Genomic DNA, 19,305 nt, shown 5'->3' with positions numbered 1-19,305 from the left:
ATAGTATTTACTGAGCCTTTAAATAATTTATCTCATAACAGGATATTACATAGAAATAAAAATGAATAAATAAGATCCACATGATCACATGAACCAATCTAATATAACTTTAAGGGACAAAAAGCAAGTCCCATATATGATACCCTTTTTTATAGAGTTTTAAAAACAACTAGAACTAAACAATATGTAGTTAAGCATTCGTATTTTTATAAGAATAATACAAAGAAAGCTGGGCAATGATTCACACATCATTTAGGATGGTGATTATCTCTTCAGGAGAGAGAGGGAACTGAGTTGGGTTGGGACGGCTTACAGTTGATGGGTTATTATATGTCGATTATATTATAAATGAGTACATAAAATAAAGAGAGCACACTGCATAGACAAATGAGGGAAGTGTGTCTTGGACCAAGGATTATCATTAATTCCAATTCTGTGTACCTGAGATAAACCCAGACACATACGCATAAACAGATATCAAATAAACAGCTGAAGACAATCCAGACAGTAAGCACTTACCATGGGCAGACGCTGGGCTCAGCATTTTGTACCTCATTTAATCCATATGACCACTTTATGAGGTAGGTAATGTTAGAAACCCCATTTTTCGTATGAGGGTATTACACACAGAGTGGTTAAATCACCTGCCCAAGGTCATTTGGAGATTGATGGTAGAGTGAGGATTTGAACTAAGTCCAGCAGCCACACTCTCTTGTTCAAAATTCCTAGCCCAATTTCTTCTTGAGCTTGATACTTCCTGGAGTTCCTCACTGTGGTTAGTACCTGCTGCCTCGGAATGTAGCATATTATACAGCACTGGTTAGTCAGTGTATGAAACACCTGACATCTCCTTTGAGGTGACACTGCCAACCTGTGGCCACTGACTAAGGCAGTTTTGATGGGTAATCTTTGCACAGAAATGACCACTGATTGACTAGATGTTACCACCCTACCCATGAGTGGTCTAGCCATCGTCTGGTTGTTGTTCTGTAAAGTGGTAAGGAGGCTCTGTGAGGTAAAACACTTGGTGTAGGAGTAAAAAGTGCTAAGCTAGTCAGACTTGATCTTCCAGAACTGGGACTGTAGAGTGTGGAGCACATGGGCCAGCTGATGGAGATTGAGGAAAAACCTGCAGAGAAGAGAGATGTCATGAGAAACAAGAAAGGCCCCGAAATACACCAAGAAAAGTGAAGCCACTCACACAGGGACATAGCACATAGTTACAATTTGTGATCCTCTAGATATGTGTATATGCTGTACTATTTCACTATATCATTCATCCTAGTGAACACAGTAGAAAGAATAAGCAGGAGTAATTATGGATGAGCTACAGTAAATTCCTTCTTTAGAATGTGTGCAAAAGACAGTTGTAAATGCACTGGCTTTTCTCAAATGAGAGATTTCTTTTTTGCAACCTTTCTTGGAGCTGACTTAGAGGCCACAGACAAGCAGGGCCTCTGGAGAGCCCAAGGAAGAAACTAGCATGAGGAAGAAAATTAAGTTGAAAATCTCCTTTGACATTTACGAAAAGTCAACAGCCATCTAAGTGATGAGAGAGACCAGAAATATAACTGGCTGAATGTCAATTTTAAAACTAGAAAGATAGCTGCTACTTTATCTCACAGAGCAGGGTGTTTCTGAGCAGTAAATAACTCACGGATGGTCTATTAAACTTTAATGCTTGTGATAACAGCAAAGAGCATGTTGCCACCTTCCTAAATACATATATATAAAAACAAACAGCAATTTTCAACATTTATGCTTTGCACCATTTTCTTTTCACAGTTGTTTTACTGCATTATCTTTCGCTATTATCTTGACCACAAGTCCCTGCTGCATGAAGTTGATTTGCAATCGTGGGCAGAACAACCTAATGTAATTAACTATCTGGCAAGTGTACAATGATCATTTCCACATAAAAAAGTTTCTCTCCTTGAATGAACACCCTCCAAATAAGGCACTGATTTCACTGCTTGTAAAACAGGGATGAGATTTTAATTTTGGGGGGAGGTGAGGAGAGGCATAATTTCTCCTGCTTTCTTTCTCCAGTTTAAACTCATCATTTTGTGTGAGGTTTTATTGAAATAGTAATTATGACACTTCAAAGTGACTCTAAAAAATATCCAGAAAAAAATGAAGCAACGTAATTGGAAGAAGGTTAGATACAAAGAGATATGCAATTTGAATCAGCCAGATGAGAGTTATTACCTAATAATGAGACTTTGCACTCCTATTACATTGGCTTTTGTGTGTGAGCCTTTAAAAGCCATAAGCTAATGAAGCTTCCTGCCTCCCCGTGACTGAGGTCGCTGTTGTCACTGTCTGATGAATGGAGAAAATAAGCCACCAAGACCAGGTGAAGTTGGCTTTTCTTCAGTTCAAACCATTTATTAATATAGTGGTTTGGAATAAAACTTAGAAACCTCAGCTCCCAGGTTCTCTTGCTTGTTTCCTTTTGCTCTGATTTCTTATTCCTTGCCCTATGCACTGAGATCCCAACGTACAGAGATGGTGGGATACGGGGGTGGTATTCTTTGGGGAGCTGGATTTAAGAATCCATACCCTATGAGGCTTAATGGACTTTGCAGTCATACTGAATCCTCTTATGGAAACAAGAAGAAAGGCAGGGGAGTGGGCACAGCTGTGTACAGGAGCCGATTGTTAAATATTCAGAAATTTGCCAGCTGGTTGTTAAATCTGAGGTAGCTTGAAATCAATCATAGTGGGAGTACTTATGCCACAGATATCAGCAAAGACTGCCATCAGGTCTCCCTCACCTGCCAAGCCAGTTCACCAGTACATCAGTGAGACTGAGTATAGGGAAGTGAATGTCAGGGTGTCAGATGAGTTAAAACTGTTTCATATGAAAAGTAGTGTTTTATGATCATAAACCAGGAAGTGATACTAACATGGAGAGAGAAGGAAACTCCTTGGTAGTTTAGTAAACTTAGGTTCATGCTGTATTAGCTAAACCTGAGGTTTGGGTTGTCAATTAGGCAACTGTGAGAAAACCAGTTACTTTACCTTCCTGGGCATTTTGCCTTTATTTCTGTGTTCTCTGCTATCTCCATTCACTCTTCCTCATTCATTCATTAATGCATTTAGCAAGTTGGTGCTTATTCCTCCCTGAAGATCCTCCCTGAAGAAGTATTTTTATTTTAAGTGTGAAGGCAAAAGGAAGAGGCCAAAACCATCAGCTAATACTTAGTTTAACATTTTGTGTAGACACTTTCTTACATACTTTATAATTACTTACTAATTCAATCCTCAAACAAAGCAATTAGGTGAATATTATTATTATCCCTATTTTACAGGTAAGAAAACAGTTTCAGAGAGTTTAATATCACATATCTCTATTTTGGCAGTGCCTGGAGAGAATTTGCTCAATTAATGTTTAGCCAGTAACCTCTATATAGATGTCAGGGTGTTAAAGGAGGCTGTTCTGGGGTCCCCTTTCCCATTCTGTAAAGAACACTGAATTAAACGTTAAAGACCTGCATTCTAGAATTCTTCTCTGCTATGTATTTCATGTCCTGGAGATTCATTTTCTTACATAAATGCAGATAATATCTTCTTTGTTTTATTTGTTTTGGTCAGGACTAAGAGAATACATGGAAAAAGCTTTTGGTTACAGGTGAGTTGTTTTGCAAATGTAAAACTAATTCTGTTTTCTTCTTACTTGAGTCATGCTGATATCCCTTTTCTCCTACTGTCTGTCTCCTTTTCCCCTGGTCACCATCAATTCAAGAGATTAATTTCAACTTCAGAGAAGGTGATCTTTTAAGTCATTTCCTTAGAAATTAAGATCCTTGCACTGACCAGCAGTATTTGGTAACAATGATGTGTTATCATACTGAGGCCCAAATTCACGCCTAATTGCCAGGAGAGGGGTCTCAGCTCCTCAGAGTGAGTGTTGACCCACTACACTTGTAGCTGTCCAGGCACATACGTATGCACACCTATATATGCAGTAGTTGCATCTACACCATTGTGGGAAATCCAGAGAGAGATGAGGTCAGCCATATGGCGAGTGACTCATGCAATTGCAGAAATGCAAGTCAGCATCTCCTCTGCTGCTCTGAGCTTGATGCAGAGACAAGGTCACTTCAGCACACTCCTGCCCTTGTCTCCCTAAACTTTTTGTTCCACCCACACACCCCCAGCTCTCTCTCAGAGCCTCATAGTCCCCATGCCTGCCCCCATCTCAAGTTAGCCTCCAAGTCTAACCATCCACTTTTCCCAGGAGGAAAGCCATCTTTTCTGTGCTGTGCTGCTCATTCTACTATGTTGGCCATTACTAGCCCACTCTAAAGGAAATGCATCTCTCCATCCCCACCCACTGGGCAGGCTGATTCAGTAAGGGAAGTGACAGCTTGGAAAGGCAGACTCTGGTTCAGCAAGAATAACAGGCTTACACTCCGCCCTTGGGGTCTAGCTGTGGCTCTGCCTCTAATTTTCCAAGGGATGTTGGTTTCAACAACTAGGACTAGACTCTGTTCCAAGTTAGCTGCAAGGAGGAACATATTTATTAAGTTAAAATGTATTGAGCATTCGTTAAGTGCCAGGTATTTTCTTAAATTACAAGCATTATTTCATTTAATCTTCCCATCAACCCATGAGGTAATTACCATTTTGATTTCCATTTTATAGGGGAAGAATCGAAAAGCAGAGAGAGGTTAAGAAACTTGCCGGAGTTCATACCTTTAGTGAAGTTGAAGAGCTAGGATTTGTACTCTGGATGTCTGATCTAAGATTTCACACTTTTAAACACTCTTCTACTCTACCTCTTTCAAAAATGATTTTATACATTATTTTCTATCCAAATTATAATTAAAGGTGGACTGTGGTATGTAGAATTCTAAAAAGACCCCATGATGTGATGTTCGCTCACTGGTGTTAATCTCCCCTCAAGTGTGGGTAAGGACTTGCTATTGCTTCTAGCCAACAGGATATGGCAAATCTGATGGGACTTCACTCCTACAATGTTGTTACACTATGTATAACTCATCTTGGCAGACTGGTGTGGTCTTGAGGAAACAGACATCCATGGCCCACCCATGGATGGCAGTGAGATGATGATGACCCTTCAGACCTAAAGGTTGCTAGTCAACAGCCAGTGATAAGTGAAGGTCCTCAGTCATGTGTGTGCAAGGAAATGGACTCTGTCAACAAGGTGAATGAGCTTGGAATTAGGCTTTACCTAGCTGAGCCTCCAGACGAGAATGTAGCATGGCTGATACCTTGATTGCAGCCTTGTGAGACCCTGAGCAGAGGACCTTGTTGAGCCATGCTGGGACTCCTAACACACAGGGACTGTAAGATAATACAGATGTGTTGTTTAAAGTTGCTAGCTTTGTGGTAATTTATTATGCTGCAATAGAAAACTAACACAGGTGAAGAGATTTGTCCAAGTTCACATCCTTAGTAAAACTACAGAGCTGGTGTTTGAACTCAGATGTCTGACACAAGAGCCACGTTCTTAGCCACTTCTCTATTCTACCTCTTTCAAGAGTGTTTTTATACGTGATTTTCTGTTCAATATTATTATTATTCAATTTTCTGCTTTAACAACTCATATCCCATAATGTCCTTGACAGAAGAGGTCTTACAGGCACCTTTTGATATATTTTTGTAAAGAGCTCATCTCCTCTTTGACTTTCTTTTTGTTGCTGGTGGCAACACTACCAGCTGCGTGTGTCAGTCCCTGGCCATTGTAGACCCACAAATGTACTCACAATATTTTCAGACTTTTGTGGGTCTAAACAATGTCTAGTATTCATACCTCAAAAAGTCTAAATTATAGAATATCATTTGATAGGTAAAAAAATTAGATCTTTTTGAAGAAGGTCACAAAGATTTTAAATGTAAGGAAATTTAGAATGGTAAGAAGGACATTTAAAATGCTTAGCTGGAAAAGTAAAATAAACAAAGAGCCCAAACATTTAAGGAAACTGACAAGGATAAAGGGCTATTTCAGCCTTGGGTTATGATGTCAGATGCCTTGTCCAGACTGATTTTATAATCCTGGCCCTCGAGTCCAGTCAGAATTGGCAACATAATTTGTGGGACCCAGTGCCAAGTGGAAATACAGGGTCCCTTGCTCAAAAGTTAAGAATTTTAAAGACAGTAACAGCATAGCATTACAGCAAGCACAGGGTACCTCTGAGCATGATGCTGTGTGTGACTTCATAGGCTGCACTCCATGAAGCCAGACCTGAGTGCAATTCACACTAGTTCTGAGACATACTAGACCTTGTGGTAGTTATTATTAGATGTCTTTTATTATTATAGGAGTGGTAACTCTTTTTCTCTTTGTACATCTTACTTGCGTATTTATTCAAAAGAGGTTCCAAGCTGATACCTAGAATCTGCAATATGCTTCTCCTCCCTTCCCTTCTGTTCTTAGCTACACTGGATTATTTAATCTGTGAGGCAGGGAGGGCTCTTGTCTTCTGGGTTTACAGTTTGGAGAATTTAATAGCAAAAATGGTCAATGCCTTGACAGACATCACACAGAAAGTCTGCATCTTCTTTTAGTAGGATCACAAAGCTAAGTGAGGGCAGGTTTCTTGTTCTTGTCCTTACTTTTGTGCCTCCACACTCCATCTCAGCTCAGCCCACTGCCGTAGTACAGTGTTATGCTCAGGGTGGTGGCTCAGATATACTGATCATTCATTCATTCATTCATTCTCTTTTTTATTTTGAGAGAGACAGAGAGAGCAAGAGTGGGTGAGGGGTAGAGAGAGAGAGAGAGGGAGAGAGAGAATCCCAAGCAGGCTCTGTGTTGTCAGTGCAGAGCCCCACGTGGGGCTCAAACCCACAAACTGTGAGATCATGACCTGAGCCAAAACCAAGAATCAGCTGCTTAACCTACTGTGCTACCCAGGCACCCTGGATATACTCAGTGTTTAAAGATTTGTTGAAATTCATTGGTAAGCCCCGGGGAGAGACTTTTTGTGGGGATAAAGATGGAACTGAGTCTTAAATGAAATTGACTTTCTGAGAAGGGTCTTATCTTAGAGTCAATCAAGTATTCTACTTCCACCCCACCCCAGATTCTGGTATTCTTCATTACATCCTTTGTTTCTCTCTTTTCTGTCAAGACCTAGGGGGAAAGGTTAGGCATTTGTTCTATAAGAAACTATGTGCTCAAGTCCTGTGATAGCTCCTTTTATAAAAATTATAACTGTTATGAGAGGAATTCGGAGATTTAAGCTATGAGGTTGAAGATTTTACATTTCTCCTATACTATCACATTACCTGAGGCCTAGGTATGCTAGGTGATTATCACCTAACTGTGAAGGCAAGTGCTGATTCAACCTTGAAAGACTCAGTGGTCCTTCCTAAGTGTGGACAGCCTTCATTTTTCTTTAGTCCTTTCTGATTCCTTATTCCACTATCAGCATGGTCTATGGTCTTTGCTTTCCTCCTATTTTCAACCCTATTTGGGCATCTATTTGCCTTTTGTTCAGATTGTATGTTTTCAAATAAGTGTCATAAAGTCCAGTTATAAGTGTCAGAGTTTCCAGGAATATTGGAATATAATCCTATTTTCTCCTCTTCTCCTATCTTCTTCTCAAGGTGAAAATCAAGGCATTTTAGTTTTCAGGATAACACCAACACTCACCAACAGATCCACAGTCAGAACTCATGCTTCTAATTGTATATCCACTGCTGTTTTCTGCATACTAAGCAACTCCTTCTTTTACTGAGTCATTTGTTATGTTACTAGCTATGACCTCAGCATGTTTTTTCTTCCACAATTGCCCTTGGTCCTAAGATATACATATCATTCTTATCCATTTATGCTAATGGACTACATAGGCCATTATTACACCCAAATCTTCCATATTGGGTTCATCTTCTCATTCTTTTTCTTTCCTAAACTCAGTCTTCTTTTAGCATATGTGAGTGGGTAGTAGTTGTGAAGTATGCTAACCAGTTTCAATTTATTTATCCCTTATCAAGATTTTATCTCTATCGGTATCCAACCATTAATATTACAAAAATTCTTACTTGCATATTTTCTAAATATTTAAGACTTAGCATCTTTAAAGAAACACAAAAATAATTTCTCTCCTATTTCCTCCAACCTCTTCTGGCCTCTACTTTATGGTGAGCCTGTAACTTCAGTTGAATACCAAAGGTGATTTCTGTTGTAGAGTCTGTCTTGTCCATTTAGTTTATCTCAAAGCCATCCTCTTTTATGGTAGGATTTCAAAAGTACAAGATTCTAATTGATCTTGTGTTAAATACAACTGTTAATATAAATTGAAATTAGGTCTATAAGTGCCCAATCTATAAGTTTTTTCATTTTGCTCTCCCATTTTCTTCAAATAGGAGTTAGGTCTTTGAATGAGAAGAAGGAGGAAGAAATATGAGATCAGCAAACCATGTTTGATTTATTGGCTGGTGTTTGATGCACAAATCACCACAACCCATAGATGGAGGGAATGTCATTCTGGGAAAGGAACATATATCTGCCACTGCTCTCTCCCTTGTAGCTTGGCTTTGGGACTCTTCTGGGGATTTAACTCTGGAATTCCATAATTTCTTAAGGTTTCATAGTATCCCAAGGTAAATTCCCTAGGTCAGATGAGTAGCTGCCCCTAATCAAGGCTGGTAATGTTTACTTAGCTGCGCTGCAAACTGGAGAGAGGAGCAGAAATACCAGGAGCTGCCTCTTTCCTGATGCTCAAAGGAGTAAGATTCTAGGAATCAAAGGGAAAATTGAAATTAAGGGTCAGTGGCTAATGAAACAATTAGTAATTGCCACAGACTTGTGTGTGGAGGCATATCAGGGACAAATGAGACCAGTAGGAATGTGCTATTTGCTGGATGTTTGTCAGAAAGCTGTTCAGAGGTGGCTAACAGACATTATGCAAACCTTATTCAATGATGTCTCCAAAGTGTGTTGTCTTTAGTTTCCCTATCATTTTACATAATACTAGTTCCTAACTCACTTATTCATGTTTTAATTTTCTACCTTACTTCTTTTATTCCCTCTGTATGACACTTGGCAGAGGAGTTGGCTGAGTGCAGCCAGTCATGTCTGTGCTGAAGGCTAATTGGACAGAATGCTAATGTGTCCAGGCTCTACTAAATTTGGACAAAATGGGCTAGAGCTTGATTCCATAGGTTTGTATATGTTGTGTGTGTGTGTGTGTGTGTGCGTGTGTGCACGCACGCGCGCGCTGCAGGATAGGCTGCAAGCCTTTGATAACAAATAGAATAATACTGTTTATATTCACACGGGGGGAAGACTTGACTATCAGAACTGAGCTCTTCACAGCGTAATTACAACTTGCTGAGTGCTGTGGCTCTGGTGAACAATGAAGATATAATCAGTGCACCTATTTGTCCTCCTGAATTCCAGCTGCTAAAGCAATTTCTTTTTCACAGAACTGACAATTTGTGGTTCTTGTGAAAATCCACCGTTTCCCCCCCGAAATCCTGTGAAATGGAGCTCGCCAGAGGAAACACTTTGAAAGCAGCCTGGTTCCTGCATCATCTCCATGAAATTAGGCAGATCATATTTCCAGCACTGCTATCCTGATTGCATGTTTGTTTAAAATGACAGTTGATGTTGTGTATCTCTTTCATTAGGGAGGCTCAACGATCTTGACATTATTAACTAACTGCAGCACTTGCTGCATATAAACACCAATCCACAGAGACATCTCAGACAGTACTTGAAAAAAAATAAAGCTCTTTAAATGTGAGGAACCAAGAGAAGTATCTTGGCAATGTTTGCAGTTTGGCAAGTGTATTGTTAGCCATTCACGAGTAAGTTATTTTCCATGAGGCCTAAATACCAGGATTCAGAGGGCAAACATTGACATCTGGGTTCAAGCACTTAAAGTGACCAAATCAAGTGGAGAGGAAACTGGGGACTTCTGCAGGAGAAAGAAAGCCAGAGTAGAGCTGAGTGCCTTTCTTTCCTCTCACTCTTTGAACCCTGGCTGCATTGAGCACATAATGCTGGATAATGAACCATATAGGCAGGAATGATCACTTGATTTTCTAGTTATTTTGAATTGGATAGGCGCACTAAAACCTTGATTCCAAAGGATCAGAGTTTGGTGGGATGGGAGGCCTGGATATGATGTTGGTGTTTTCTCATAAGTGTTTTTAGGGTCTATGCAGTCTTTTCCTCTTGGGGAAACTTTACTTTTAATATCCAGAGTACCCTCCATTAAAAGTCTTTGTGATGGTGGACACTGGTAACAGTCACCTCTCTTTCTCAGTCAGGCTCATCTGTGTCTCTTCCTTCCTGGCCTGAAGTTCTTGCCTCTTCTCTTTTGCATTGACCTGAAAATCTGCTTTTCTGATCGTGAGGATATTCTAACAAGGCCTCTTCTCCTGCTCAGTTCTTGCCTCACCATCTTCCTACTCCTTCCTAGCCCATCCCATTTAGTTCCTAGACTTGAGCTTGGTATTGGTCTACATACATCTGTCCCCATCCCTCACCCTCTGGACACCTGAGCTCTTGTAGGACTTCCCTGAGAAGCTCACAAAGTGTTGTATTGTTAAAGAGTTGGTCCCAAATTAATTCTTTGCTGACCTGATGTGGTCTACTGTGGTTCCATATAGGTCTATTTCTGGCGCAGACCTCCAATCTTCAATTGCATTCCTATGTTAAGAATGGAACCAATAGCAGGATAATAATGGCCCTCGTGAGAAGAAATAGATGAGGTAAGGGAATAAAATTATGTTTAGGTCTATCAAACTGGAAGACTGATTTTGGACTTTCAAAATTATTGCTTTTACTTCACTTTCTCCCCTCTTTTCCCCACAGACGTCACTAATTTCACCTTGTCAATCCTTCTCCAGAATAGGGAATGGGAGGGTGGGGAGAATATTCTTGTTCAATCATACACTAGGAAACAGAAAATTTGTTACAGATAAATGGACTCAAGATAGGGCATATTTAAACATAATTACATTGGCCACCACTGATAGCTTGAATGCACACTTTACTAAACTGCACAAAATGCCAGTTCAAAGTCAACATCAGATGAAGAAAGCTCAGTTTCAGAAAGCTTGAATTATATTATCAGCTCACCCTGGAAATAATAGTGTTCATCTGTATATAAGGGGATTGTTTCCTTATTTGCCCAGGACAGTCTCAGTTTACACCCAAAGTCTTGGGTTAATTATTGATAGCACCTCTGTTCACTGTCAAAAACTTTCCAATTTGGATGATAAATTATATGGTCACCCTACTCATAGGTTCCTTGTTGTTTTTAATTGTCTTAAACCCCAGCGGAGCCCAGTTATGAGAGTGGTAAGGATTAGAAATAGTTGAAAAGTTAAAGGAAAATATTTTTATGTACAAATGAAGAAAGATTTGGAGAGTGGGTCTGGAAAGAGAACAGGTAAACAAGAAAAATAATGAGGCAAAATACTGAAGATAGAAAAGAAGTGACACAAACTAGGAGGTTCCAGGGAAGTAACAGTGAGAAAGACCTGCAAGAGTGACAGTAAGTTAGGGAAAGATAGCTTCCACAGCTACTATCTTTGGGTAAGAAGAGAGTAATCATTGGCTCTAGGGGTTTAGACATTAAGATGTTTATTAATCAAGAAACTTTGATCTTTCTTCCTACACGTTTGTCTCTTGGGTTCTCTTGACGGTCTATCTGGGTAAAAGACCAACCAACCCCCTTGTCAAAGGAAGTGATGACACATTATTTTTCTTTTCCAAAGTGCTCGTGGGAATAGTCAGTTTCTTGAACAAGAATGCTGAGCAGGTGTTTGATTAGACAAGGGAAACCCACCATCTGCCATAGGCCCTTTGTCCTTCTGGAAAATTACTGAAGTGCAGTGTATCAAAACTATACACAAACAAAAATCAATTGCTCAAGATTCCAGCTCTGACCACAAAGTCAATAAGAGTGACAGGGATAAATTTGTTCTTCTCTTAAATGCTCTTAGAACCCAAAATGGAATGGATCTCAAATATGTGTAGAGGAACATTTAAAAATTGAGGATAAAGAAGAAATGAGAAAACTCAAAAAAGGAAGATATGGTCAAAGAAAGAAAAGAAATAGAATAAGGTTGTAGATATAGTGGAAATTACCAGAAAAAAAAAAAACTAATCTCTTCTTCTCTGAAACATTGTATAAGCTATTTTTCTGTAACTTTTTTTTGTGCATTTCAAGGGTATAACAGGATAAAATAGCAGCTGCTAATAGCTCTGTTATACTTGCCAGAATGTGGGAAATGAGGAGATTAAAGTCCTATATCAAAGGGTACAGAATCAGCATATTTAGGCAAAGTAACAATAATGATGATGTTAAAAATAGTAATAAGAACAAATTCTTGTTGCACTCTTAAGATGTGTCAGGCATTTTCTGAATTGCATTGTTTATTAATTCATTTAATTTTTATAACTATGGGATAGATTATCTTATTATCTTTATTTTCCAGAAGAGGAAACTGAGGCACAAAGTGGCTAAATAGCCCAGTAAGTGGCAGAATTGCGATTTAGGAAAATTGATTGGGAAAAGAGATGAATGGAAGTTCTTGGTTACATCCAAGATTCAATCATGAAGTGAGGAACATTATGGAAATTTTCCAGAGGCTAAATATAGTAACAATGGCACCTAAATCTCACATATACATTCAAAAAAGAAAGTCAAAGCCCGTGATTGTGAGTGAGGTAGATGGGCTTCCAGATGTAAGTCTTCAAGATATGTTTATGATTAATTCAATATGCTCCTTTAATATTCATTATATATATGTTGTTGTATTATTATTGTATTGTGGTTTTTTAGTAAGCATCTTTGACTGATTATTTAGAATGGGGATTGGAGATGCGGAGGATAGGTCAGACAGTAATATTTTATGAAACTAATTATCTGGAGAAGATTTGTGAAAGACAGCATAAATGACAGGGACTCATAAGGAGAAGAATCTGTGTCTTACAAAATGGAAGAAATTTATCCATGCTCTAGCAGCAAGACCACAGAACATAACCATGTCACCAAATCATAGAAGAATTCTTTGAAGTTAAAAAGATCACTAATGTGCTGACTTTCTACTGCCTTTATTTATCACTAATAAGGCACTAATAATAATCACTATTTATCACTATTTATCTCTTCCCTCAAGAAGTTTGTAACCTAGCTGGGAAGTCTGGATTTACATAAAGTATATATATACTAATATTCAACCAAGGGAGACTGCGGAGTCTGCAAGGTTAAAGACAATATCATTACAAGTAAAAGTAAATATTTCACTAAATACTTCACTAAAAAGTGACCAAGAAAACATTTATTATCTCACAGAGCAGAGTCCAGAGACAGGGTATGACCATGTTGATTAATTTGCTGGCTCAAAGTCATGCTAGAAGTCTAGGATCCATGTTTCTGAAATTTTCTTTGCTTTTCCCCCCTGGTTGCAAGATGGCTACTGCATTTCCAAGAATCATAGATGATGCCAATCTCCAGAGTCAGAAAAGAAAAATATTTGTATCTTTGCATCCTTTTTAAGAATGTGAGACCTTCCAAGAAGTTTCTCAATATACTTACCCTCATCAATCATAGGTCAAAGCTGCCTCATGCCCATGAATAAACTGATAAATTGGGAGGCAGAATGGAGTTGCTATGATTGGCTATGCAAGACCAGTAGGTCTCAACCTGTAGATCATGGACTCATGGGCTCTCCAACATCCTTTCAGGGGGTCAGCAAAGTCAAACTATTTTTGTAGTAATACTAAGAAATTACAGGTCTTTTTGACTGTGTAGATATTTGCACTGATAGTGCAAAAGCAATGGTAGGTAAAACTGCTAACACCTTAGTGTCAATCCAGACAAAGTCACAAATGAAAATGAAAGCATTGAAAAAAAAAACAAAAACGAGCCATGTTTCTGGCTATGGGAAACCATTTTGAAGGTGGGGCGGGGCTCCTGGGACAGGAGGGTGCAGACCCTTGCTGGTTGGGTATGTTCATACTTAACATGAATTCAATACTATGTACCATTGTAGTATAGTAACTTTTATACAGAAAAAAAAAAAAAAGACACCATTGTTCTGTTGTGTAGCTGTTGTGTTCTCCACTGCCACAGCTTATGGTAAAGAAAAAGGCCAGTTTCACTTAAAAATGTCCTTGATGAAGTAGTAAAAATGACTAAGTTCATAAAACTTGGCCTTTACTTATTTTTTATTCTAGATGACAAGATTGGAACTACACATAAACCACTTCTGTTACATTCTGAAGTATGATGGCTGTCTTAAGACGAAAACACTTGTGTGATTATTTGAGTAGTAAGATCAATTATCCACTTTTCCATTTAACACCATTTTTACTTGAAATAACAAGAGACAAAGTATGGTTATTCACACTATACACTTGACAGAAATTTTCCCAAAAATGAATGAAGTCACTTCCAGAAAAACAACTGACATTTTTTGTTGCTAATGATAAAATTTGAGCTTTCAAATGTAACTTAGAGTTTTAGAAAAACCTGCACCTGCTACCATCAGCTTTATAGTTTCCAAAACACTTAAAAACTTTTTTGATAAAATTAGTGGTGACATTAAGAAATGTGTTTTGGTGAGAGTTTTTTGATATTATATAGTAAAATAAGTCAACATTTAGAAGATCTGCATAATTTAGTGAACTGATATTTTCCAAATGACCAAGGCATGCTGTTAAAAAAATCATACGTGACTAAATGACCCATTCAAAGAACAAGATAAATTAATGGATTTTCGTGCAATAAAATATGAAAAGGTCATCACTTAGTTTAAGATTCTACATTGCCAGTAAATAAAAAAAAAAACACCACTTGCAAGGTTTAGAATATCAAAGAATATGCACAATTATCTGAAAAGGAAATATTCCTCTCTTTTTAATTACCTACCTGTGTAATTAAAGGCTAGATTTTCTTTATATACTTCAACCAAAACAAATATCACAACAGATTGAAATGTGGAAGCAGAGATGGAAATCCAGCTGTCTTCTATTAAGCCATACATTAAGGAGATTTACAAAATTGTAAAGGAATTCCACTTGCCTCAAATTCTTTTGGCACATGTAGTTATTTTTTAATAAAAATATGTTATTTATGTTGGCATGTACTTGTTTTATCATTTTTTGGAATCATTTTACAAACAAGTGTTTTAAAATTTCTCAATTTCAAATGTTAATGTGGTAAATATCAATAGATATAATACACATAAGCAAAACTCCTTGAGGAACACAATTGGGAAGAGTGTAAATAGATCCTGAGACAAAAAAAAAAAAAGTTTGGGAAATTCTAGTTCAAAGGAATAAGATTTATCCCTGGGTTTGGGAGGGACACAGTCTGCCTGGAAAGACATGACTACCTGAGTCCTGAACCAGTTGGGAGTCCTGGTAGGAAAAAAAAAACCACAAAACAGGTGGAGGTTGAGTGGTGATTCAGGGTTTACCACAGGGATAATCCTATGAGGAATGGAAAAAGGAAGTATCAGCTACTCTTTCAAGGAAAGAGAACCATGGCTCAAGGGAGGAGACAAGGTCATAGATGATTCCTTGTCCTCACCCTGTGCCTTCCCTTCCTCTCTTCTAACCCCCTTATTTTAGAAAAGAGGGACTCAAACAATATGTTAGGCAAGAAAGCCAAGCATCAGTGGAGGAGACAGTATACAAAGTACAAAAAAATAGTTGAAAAGACCATCAAATCATTTCATTGCAACTTAATCTTTTTTAACATTGAATAATTTCCCACTTTTCTGGGACTCATAGGTATATGCACACACACACACACACACACACATATGCACATGATTTTGAAATACATACATATTTTTTCCAGTGGTACCTGCAACATGTATCCTACAGCCAAAATATACCATTTACAATCTAATAAATGTATGCTGGGAAGTGTTTGAGGAAGTGTTTTAATATTTTGTTTTATTTTTTTATTTTGGGGGCTGCTGAAAAGGGGAAGGGGGAAAAAGTAAGATTAAATTGTGTTCAATATTGCTAAACCAGTTAAAGACAAGGTTAAAAAATATCAGGATTATTTTTTAAAAAAACATGAAATCTCCTAACTTGACAACCATGGATCTTATCACAGAGTTGGAGAAATGGGATCCAGTGTAAGCCAAGTATGAGTCTCCACACTGATAGCAATAAGCAAAATGATGGTGGAAACTACATAAATCCATCCTCAGATTCTTGAGGCTTGTTCCTGATACTGTCACCTCTGAAACTTTGTCATTTGTTTCACCTACCATGACCTCCACACACATAAAGGAGTTTCACTTCTCCACCCACTGGATTAGATCACAAGCTAGTAGCAGCACTTGTTAATACTATTTCTTCTTTGACTTTGCATCCCTAGATTGAATGCACATTTGGCATATATTAGAGACTTTGTAAATGTACTTCTAAGGACAGTTGTGGTGACTGAAAGCCATTTAATACTCCTGGAGGAATACAGATAAGAGGGCACACCCTGAGCATATATGAAGTATCACTTGACAGCCAGGGTCCACAGGAGATGGAAGGATTGGTTTGGAGATGTCGTTGGAGCTTTCATTCCATCTCTTCGACCATCTATAACCATCTTATTCCTGTTCCTTTTTTCTCTCTAATATTCTGTGTTTTCTCTCTTGTTCTTTTTGACCATCCCTCAATCCAAACTGAGCTTTTCTTCAGCTTCTCTAGGCCCCTGGCTATGCAAATTTAGTTTCTCAACTTGCCCTTGGTTCCATATTACTCTCTTGTTATTGCACATGTTGTTCTCTTGACCTGAAATATCCTCCCCTGTTTTCTTATCTTTCTATCCACTCACTCATCCCTAAAGACACAGCTCCAAAGTTTGATGTTCTGTGAAGTTTTCCCTGGTTCCCCTAGGAAGAATTAATTATCTTCTTTTCCACCACAGCTTTTTATTTGCATTTATGTTGTAGCTCCCCTATAATGGATCAGGCTTTGCTCTTTCCACATTTCCCAGACCATGCTGGGAGCTCCCAAGGGACAGAGGTTTTGCCTTCTTCTTAAGTGTGTGTGCCCCACCTAGCAAGCAAGTGGCACATGCCATATGCTCCTCAAATGCTTGGAATTCAGCGAAGGAATGAGAACAGCATCTCAGGTCTGAGTCTCTGGGCTATTTGTCTAACCAAGTTTTCACTTTCTATGAGGTTCACACCATTTGCTCATTCTCCTTTCTTTTTTTCACCCTTTGTTACCTTCAACCAGAAGCTAAAGCCTCTCATCTCATGCTCTGGGATGCTGCTTCTCACCCAGGGCCCAGCTGCTGAATAATCATTACCAATTAGGATACGTAGATATTGTCATGTAGCATAAGTTTTCACGAGGCAGTATTCTGTCCATACTAAATAGTTATACATGTGGGTACACTAGATGGAGGGTGTTTTCAAATGATGAATCAATTAACCAATTAATTAGTGTGTATTGAGCCCCTATGCCACAACCTAGCATTAGTGATATGGGGTGGAGGGTGAAAAGAAAGGGAAAGAAATGAATGTTTTATTTATATAGAATTGCCAATATTTGACCCCATAAAAGGAGCTATTTATATGGCTGGAGTGGCTTAGTGGACATATATTGAAATGGCAGAAACAAGGGATGGGTGAATATAACCACCATGGGATTACAGAGGGAGAAGTAACATGGGGTTGTGTTGTTAGGGTGCCAGGGAGAGGAACTTGCCTTGGGTCCTGGAAGTGGGTACATCCTGTGCTGGAGAGTACCACATCCCAATGTTGTAGGACCAACTAAGCTCTGTGTTTGGTTGGACTGGCAAGAGCCTAGGGGATGACTTTTCCTGGGGTCTGTGGGGAAGCCAATCTGCACAGAGGAAGGGGGCCACGTCACATAGGGCAGTTAAAGAATAAGCCTTGGGATGCCATTTAAAAAAAAAATTTTAACATTTATTTATTTTTGAGACAGAGAGAGACAGAGCATGAACGGGGGAGGGTAAGAGAGAGGGAGACACAGAATCTGAAACAGGCTCCAGGTTCTGAGCTGTCAGCACAGAGCCCGATGCAGGGCTCAAACTCACGGAGTCGAGATCATGACCTGAGGTGAAGTCTGCCGTTTAACTGACTGAGCCACCCAGGCACCCCTTGGGATGCCATTTTGATGTGGCTATTGTAGGTTTTATGACAGGCCAGCTTCTACAAAGTTGTGTTTAGTGGAGATTAGACTCAAAATGTCCTAGGCCCATGTGGAAAGCTCCTTTGCAGTAAATTCACCTTCTAAGATGCTTTTGATCCAGGGATACTAATTAACAGTAAAGGTATGTTAGATTTACTAACTTTCTCCAAAGGATAGTTCTAAAGATTGGCCCCTCAAAAAAGAGGAATTGAGAATAAGCTCCTTACTCAGCTTAAAATTTTGATGACATCCTCTGAGCCATGTTCCAGCTCTGCTCAGGGCCCTCAAAATGAGTTTTTAGCACTCTCATCTTGGCTGGGATATCTTGGTGCTGGCTTCCTAATTAAAAAGGTGTCTGTAGAATGTTATTTCCTGATTAGAACTCAAACCCTGAGGTTGTAGTAGCTCAGAACTACAACTCAGAAGTTCATTATACCCAGTGTGTGCTGAATATATGAGAAAGTCTTTTACCTGAATTGTGTTTGTTTGTTTGTTTGTTTGTTTTGGCCAGGGATTTTGCATTCAAGTCTTTGACTCAAGGGTACATGGCTCCTGCACTGATCTGTGGTGGGTTGTCTGAGACCATTGAGGCAAACTTAGGGATCTAAAAACTGACAGCAAAACTACTGTTTCACAGCAGAAGGTGGCACCTATTGAAAATCCTTCTATAGGGGCACCTGGATGGCTCAGTCAGTTGAGCGTCTCACTTAGGCTCAGGTCATGATCTCGAAGTCTGTGAGTTCGAGCCCCGCGTCTGGCTCTGTGCTGACAGCTCAGAGCCTGGAGCCTGCTTTGGATTCTGTGTCTCCCTCTCTCTCTGTCCCTCCCCCACTCATGCTTTGTCTCTCTCTGTCAAAAGTAAATAAACATTAAAAAAAAAGAAAATTCTTGCATAAATGCAGACCATGTTCTCAAAGGAAAAATTGACATCATAGCTCATAATGAACTATTCAGTCTAACCCCTACTTATGTCATTGTTTTTATGTGAAAGCCCATTTTCAAGTTCAACTCAAAAGCATTTTGTCCCTAGTGCAACTTTGGGAGAGGGGAGAGGGAAGGAATCTTCACCTGTTGTGTTCACACTGAAACCCAGCACTCAGAGAGCGATTTGGGAGTCTGGTAAACAGGGACTTCAGGTTTATCCATTTTTGTCCTTTGTACCTGTTACTAGTGTTTCTTTTCATTTTCAA

Source organism: Panthera onca, chromosome D1, assembly GCF_046562875.1.
Source record: "Panthera onca isolate mPanOnc1 chromosome D1, mPanOnc1 haplotype 2, whole genome shotgun sequence".
Lineage (NCBI taxonomy): Eukaryota > Metazoa > Chordata > Mammalia > Carnivora > Felidae > Panthera > Panthera onca.
This window is presented reverse-complemented; position numbering follows the sequence as displayed.